Source organism: Ipomoea nil, unplaced genomic scaffold, assembly GCF_001879475.1.
Source record: "Ipomoea nil cultivar Tokyo-kokei standard unplaced genomic scaffold, Asagao_1.1 scaffold1339, whole genome shotgun sequence".
Lineage (NCBI taxonomy): Eukaryota > Viridiplantae > Streptophyta > Magnoliopsida > Solanales > Convolvulaceae > Ipomoea > Ipomoea nil.
In genome coordinates this window covers 851,862-858,831 of record NW_017617767.1, presented here as the reverse complement: position 1 = coordinate 858,831, position 6,970 = coordinate 851,862, and the positions used below count along the sequence as shown (strand labels likewise).

The following is a 6,970-nucleotide window of genomic DNA, read 5'->3' as shown; positions in this document are numbered from 1 at the left end:
TTTGGTTTGAACATGCTTGTTGAAATCTTCAATGTCCAAGATCATCCCTCGAATCACCTGTGTAATTTTCCTTGATCCTTCGGCTTCAATTTGATTGAGAGCTCCTTCCATCTTGAATTAGAACACAATTTGGGAAAATTTTAGGTGGTTTTTCGGGTAGTGATTTCGGCAGTCCGAAATTTTGGGTTGAAGGGGATGGGTTTTTGGTTGTGAGGGGTTTTAAGGTTAATGGTGAGGATGGGTAATGGGTATTTAAGTGTAGAAGAGATATATGTAGAAGATTTGGGATGGGTTGGGTAGGATTGGAAGATTTTAGAGCTTCTTCTCTTCTTCTTTGCTTCGGCCGGCGGTGAGAATGAGGAGAATGGAAGTTGATCTTCTTTCTTCCTCTTCTCTCTCGTTGGAGGCAAAATAAATGCCTAGGCGAAATTACCATTTTTCCCTTTAGTGGATAGAAAGAGATTGTACAACAAATGAGGGCAACTTCGAACTTTCACTGATTTAAATTTGCCAACTCAGATTTTAATACTCCATTTGTAGGTACATGACGCCAAAAATTAAGCTTCAATTAACTGCCACCTGTAGATGTTCATGGAGCAAAAATTTCTTCGACACATAATTGTTAGTGCAATAAATATATTCACGCTAACAATTTAATTTTGTGATCGGATAAATCTGAGAAAATATGAGCGACCGATAAATTTAATCAGACAGATAAGTGCAAGTTTCAATTAAAAGATGATGCCAGATACATTTCTAATCTATCAATATAATAAAGCAGTAACTTTCTACTACAACCATTATCCCGCCTAAATCATACGGCGCCGTTTAGAGTATGCAGATTAGAGTTTGCGAATTGATGGTGTTCAATTAACGTTTGGCTTTCCAAGGACAATTATACAGCTAATATGTTATGCTACCAAGGATATTCAATAGACTTCTAATTATGTAAGACTTCTAATCATAACCTATATAAAATCTATTTCCAAGATTGCTTGAATCGATTTACATATATACACGTAAAGACCTTCCGATACACACATACAGATTTAAAAATGTATTTGAAATAAATGCTTCCAAAAAATCTGCATGATTATTAAGATTTATTTCTTGGAAACTCAAAGGTCTCCATCACTATTCCGGCTGCAAATAATGGTAGGTTCAACTTTTGAATTCCACTTCTTGAGCCTATATAAACCTCAGTCTCAAACTTTTTTCAGCCACCATTGTTCCAAATCAACCTTAAGCAGTAAACCAATTTGTAAACCCCTGCATATTTTAAGATGCCAAGTCAATATATTTTGGTTAAAGATGTTGTCCCTCTAAATAGAGAGAGGGCCATTCGAATTAGGTGTGTTAGAGTTTATGAAATACCTGAAAGGAGAGGTTCGAAACAAATGAAGAGTAGAGAGGTTGTGGTATGCGATGAAGAGGTAAGCACTATTTCGTACACACTGTTACATTTTCCTTTCTTTGTTTTCACACTAAAAAATCTGTTCACTATTCTATCATGAAATACAGGGAACATTTATTCATGTAAACATGCAAAACTCGGATGTAGACAAATACAAGAATGTGTTCAAGGAAGGGAAGCTATATTCTCTAAAAAAATTTCTGGTGTTCAGTCAGTACTATATGTATAGGACTTGTGATCATCAGTATATGATAAGGTTGAACTACAATACTCAAGGTCAAGGCAATCAAATCCAGAGGGTTTCCTACCAACATGTTTCAGCTTAAACCCTATCAATGTCTTAATGATCCAACATTAGTGAATGACAAAGTCATGTTTGGTAAGTAATTTTTGCAGATTTCATTTTTTTACTTTGCAGATTTCATTTTTTAACTTTGCAGGTTTCATTTTTTAAGCTATATAATCTTCTATTGTTGTGTTACAGATGTTATTGGCAGAGTCATTGAGAATCATGCACCATTAGACAAAATAATAGGGGGGAAACCAGCCAAACTAATAGATTTCAAGATAGCAGACAATGAGTAAGTTTCATACACACTATGTGTTAAGTTCATTCAATCTTATTTCCATTTTACTAACTCATTTCAATACAGGGGAAATCAGTTGAAATGCACTGTTTGGGATAACCATGTAGATTCCATGCTACCATTCTACAATTCAGATCTCAAAGAACCAGTTGTTGTGGTTATTCAGCTATGCAGGGCAAAGATTTTAAATGGTAAGATGTTTACTTATTCCTAATATATATTAGATTCTATTTTACTGCTGCCCCAAAATCTTACTGATATCCTTTACTGTTGACTTTTTTTTTATGTTGTTTTATTAGGTGAACTCAGGATCACAAGTTCCTATGATGCTACTAAGCTTTACTTGAATGCCTCTTATCAGGAAGTTGAAGATTTCAAATCTATGTAAGTTTCTATTATTTTTGTGTAACATTGAAAAACACTGCTGTATTTTTTTTTTTTGGTTACAGTGCTGTATTAATTCTTTTTTTTGGGTCTACACTGTTGTATTTATTTATTTTTTGGGTTTCTGTAGGATAACAACTGTTCATAGTCCTTTTAAGAAGTATTACCACAAGTGCAGTTATGTCCCAGTCCACTAGGATTTCAGAATTCAGGAGTGGTGCTCTGACTGTCACCTCAGTTGGTGATTTATTGAAAAACAAACAGGTTAAAGTTGTTCTACTATTCTTATATTTTTATATTTCTTACCAGTGATACTAATTAATGGCCAATGCTACTAAACAATTTCTTGGTTCAATGCAGGATGGAGATTTTTATGTTCCTGCACAAATTGTAGGAATTGAAGGTTCTTTTGGTTGGATGTACATATCTTGCATAACCTCAGGTTGCAATAGAAAACTGAAACCAGATGGTGAGGATCTAATTTGTTCTAATTGTGATAAAAAGTTCAAGGAAGGAATGGCAAGATATAGGGTAATTGTGAGGGTTATGGATAAAGGATTATCAGATGCTCCCTTCCTTTTATGGGATAGGGAGTGTTCAGACTTGGTAGGAATCCTGCTAACCTCCTCTACAAAAAATATAACAAGGTAACCTCACTATCCTAAAGACATATCTTTCTTATAAAAAAGATAATACATCCACACTCTATTTTTTTTTTAACTTTTCCTAATATGTATTTGTTTTGGTTATAGGTTTCAGATATTCCCAAAGAGTTGGAATCACTTATTGGATTGTCAATGATATTTAAGATTACATTGAAAATCAACCAAATGAGGGGAGCCAATCCAGCTTATACTGTGATGAGACTGTTGAGGGATGAACTATTGGTTTCTACCTACTGTTCAAAGCTAAAAGACAACCAAGAGAAGGATCTTATATCTAAGATGATTGATGAGGATGAAGAGGAGGATGATGAATTAGACCAGGTACTACTATTTATTTTAGTATGCATTTTTTTTAGATCTTTTGCCTAACTGTGAACACTAAATATCTGCTTCCATTTGCAGGAAGCATCCAATGGTGAAAATGAGGTGAACAACCCAAGTACTGTTCAGCAGACTCAGAGCCCTGTGGCTGATTTGGAGGAATGCACTGTGGTTAAGAGATCACTACTTGATGAGTTCTCTTCTTCTGGCAAGGTTAAGAAGCCTAAAGTTGGACTGTAAAACAAAACAATTTGATATTCATGCTCTGTTGGTTTGTAATGGATAAAGTGTAAGACAATTGACCAACTTGGTGTGGTTTTGTGGTTTTGGATATGGCTTTTGGACAATCAGTTTTTGAACTAACTGTTTATGAGTAATTTGGCTTTTTTTTTTTGGTATTTTGGTATTGTATTGTGTAAGTGACTATATGCAGGTTGAATATCAAGAACCAGCAATGAAGGCTACCAGTTTTCAAGGAATCAGCTAAAAGCACAATCATATATTGTATTGTGTATCTAACTGTATTTTGGTGTTGTATTTTTACCAAGTCTTTTGTAGTTGCAAGTCTTTTGTAGTTGTAATTTTTTTGAGTATTCTTAAGATTTCTAATAGAGTTGGATCTTATATATAAAAGATTGTGGAATTTAGTCATCTACATTTACCTAAAACAAATGCTAAACATACAAAAAAGTTGATGAAAGGTTAAACTACACCAATTCTTATTTAAAATAAACTACAGTTCAAAAATATTATTAAGTTTCAGATGATGTTACCTATTGTTTATTTTTTCTTTTTAAACAAAAGCTAAAGGGAAAACAAACATTTATGCAAGTTCTCTGTAACATCCAAGCACACAATTCTTATCTAAAATAAACCTAAGTTGACTAAATATTTTCAGATCAAATTAATTTTCAGATGAAATCAAGCTAAAGGAAAAACAAACAGTGATTCCATTTTCTGTTGTGAGTTAAAGATTTTAAATATTGAATTCAGTTCCTAAAGAAAAACAAATCACCTTGCATCAATAGTTAAGAAACAGATATTTAAAACATAATTCTGGCATTCATCTGTTAAAATATGCCCGGCAAAACAAATAACCTTGCATCAAGAGGTAAGAAACAGATCTGTACTCATCATTTGCAAATAAAAGAACTAACTGTGGAAAGTATACAACCATCATTTGCAAATAAAATAACTAACTGTGGAAATACGACTGGACTCCTATAAGTGAATTGAAACAGTCCTGGATTGAAACAGTCATAGAAATGGACTAATAAGAGACTTACATTTTACTGTAAATCCCTAAAGCCCTAAAAACAAACGACAATTACTAATCTAAGAAAAAGAAAGTGAAAATGTTTTGGCATAAGGTTTGTAAGATCAGCAGTTGCCTATCAAAAAAACTGATTAGTAATACCACTTTTAAAATTTCATATAAAGGAACTCATATCAAGAATTTAAAGTCATTTTAAAAAGACATTTGTTATACAATTATAACGGATTAGAAACGAAGTTTAAAATGAAATATGGAATTAATTCCCTAAACAAAAACAATTCACATTGTATTTGTTATCTAAGAAACAGATATTTAACAAAAGACTTGGCATCAGATTGTGAATATCATCATTTGCCTATAAAACTAAATGATTAGTAATACCACATATACAATGTCAAATAAATCCAAATATTGTAATGAATTTAAAAACCAATTAAATTGAAATTTGAACAAAATTACCTAAAGCAGGACAAATCCCATACATTTTGCCATCACATTTATAACATCATCATTTGGCAATACAACTATCTGCTTTTAGATAACAAAATGCAAAGCCAAACAACTTTACTATTGTGATTCCTATAAAATTGGCATCAGAAAAAAAATTTCATCACTTGCCTATTCAATTATATTGTCAGTCAAGCCACCAATTGAATGTTAAACTACTAAATCCATTTAATCAAAAATGACTTCATAAAGGCTATGATATGATAAACTACACAAGTAATATATTAGCAATCTAAAAATAAAATCATTTAAACATTAATATCAAATTCAACTGTTCCCAAGAAACACTCAACAATCATATCAATTATTACTGCTAATTCATTTTGCACACAAAACACACTTTTTTAGACAAATAATACAATCAAATAAACACCAACTGATATAAAACCACTAAACAGAAAATACTCAGACAGTGCAAATATTGAAAGTTTCACTTTTACCACACAAAGAAAATCCACTAAGTAATCATGCGGAAAATTCTCAGCTCTACGATTATAGGTAGCAAAAGGAAGCAGGCAATTAATACTCCAGGTAACCTAAGCACAATAAGATTTCAGAATTTAAGCATTACCTTTCGCAAATTTTGTTGTATGTACACTGTTGACACATATTTGCAGCCAAAACACAATTGTTATACTCTAATCTTACTCTGATTGTTCACAAAAGACCTGAAAGAAAGATGACGATTAGAATTTCAGAAAAACCCTAAACGATTTCGTATGTAGAACAAATCTATACACTAAGAAATGCTTAAAATTCTTTATTTACACAGATAAAAGTATACAAACACAAAAGAAAGGGAAATGTTACCTTCATATTAGGGTTCTCGAACACCGGTAGAAACCACAAATAGTACACTGACTCATCTCTAACCTATTACTCTAAAACACCAGAAATGAAGCTTGAACACTAGATCGAACAGAAATTAGTAAGTGCGAACAGTGTATATGAGGTGGGTGTATAGAAGAAACAAATTTCTTCGGTCAGACTCAAATTGTAAAACAGATATAGTTGAAAACCTAAATACTAGAGCTCCATGAACAAGATCGGAGTGTTTATGAGCTATCTTACATAGCGTTACACACAGAGAGAGCTAAGAGGTTAGAGATGAATGCGATCGGAGTGAGTGTTAGAGAGAGAGAGAGCTAAGAGATTGTGGTTGTTCTACGATGTCCGAATGCCAAGTCCGGGTAGTCAAAGGGAGAAGCGGGTCGGGTTTGGGTATTGGGTCCGGGTTTGGGTTATAGGGTCCGGTATGGGCTCCTTGAATCTGGGCTTATTAATTTATATTGATAGATTTTGGTTTACATTGGCTAAGTATGTATTATGTGTCTATTACAATATGCTAAGTATATATTCAAAGATTGATATAACTAGGCTAAATATACATTTTGTCAATCATTATTGTGTGTACCATACTCAATAAAAGTTGTTGCGACCATATTTTGTATAGTATAAGATAATGTACATTCAATATGAAGTAAATGTATACTCAGCACAAAAGTTTTATACATTTAGTTCAACGGATGTACATTAGGGTGGCACTGAGTATACATTATATTAGGTAAAGTACATTATGTACAAAAATAATGTATTTTTGTTATTGGTCCACATAACATTGTGTGGACCACGGTGTTTTACATTATTGATTAGATGTAGTAAACATTATCTTAGGTAATGTACATTAAGTACAAAATTAATGTACATTACCTATATATTAAAAATGTATTTAGGTTATGGTCCACATAACATTGTGTATACCATGGTCCACACAATACGTTGTCGTATTGTGTCATGTGTTTATTTTGTACGTATT

General features: G+C 32.6%; 1 long non-coding RNA gene across 1 annotated transcript; it reads right to left on the bottom strand.

Annotated features, from left to right (window-relative positions):
* Positions 1-701: 701 nt before the first annotated feature.
* LOC109185664 lies at positions 702-6,322 on the bottom strand. Its single transcript, XR_002055015.1, has 3 exons — positions 5,965-6,322; positions 5,726-5,822; positions 702-1,269 (listed from the first exon to the last, which is right to left on the bottom strand). It is a non-coding gene; the product is annotated as an uncharacterized LOC109185664 (long non-coding RNA).
* Between the last annotated feature and the right edge of the window lie 648 nt (positions 6,323-6,970).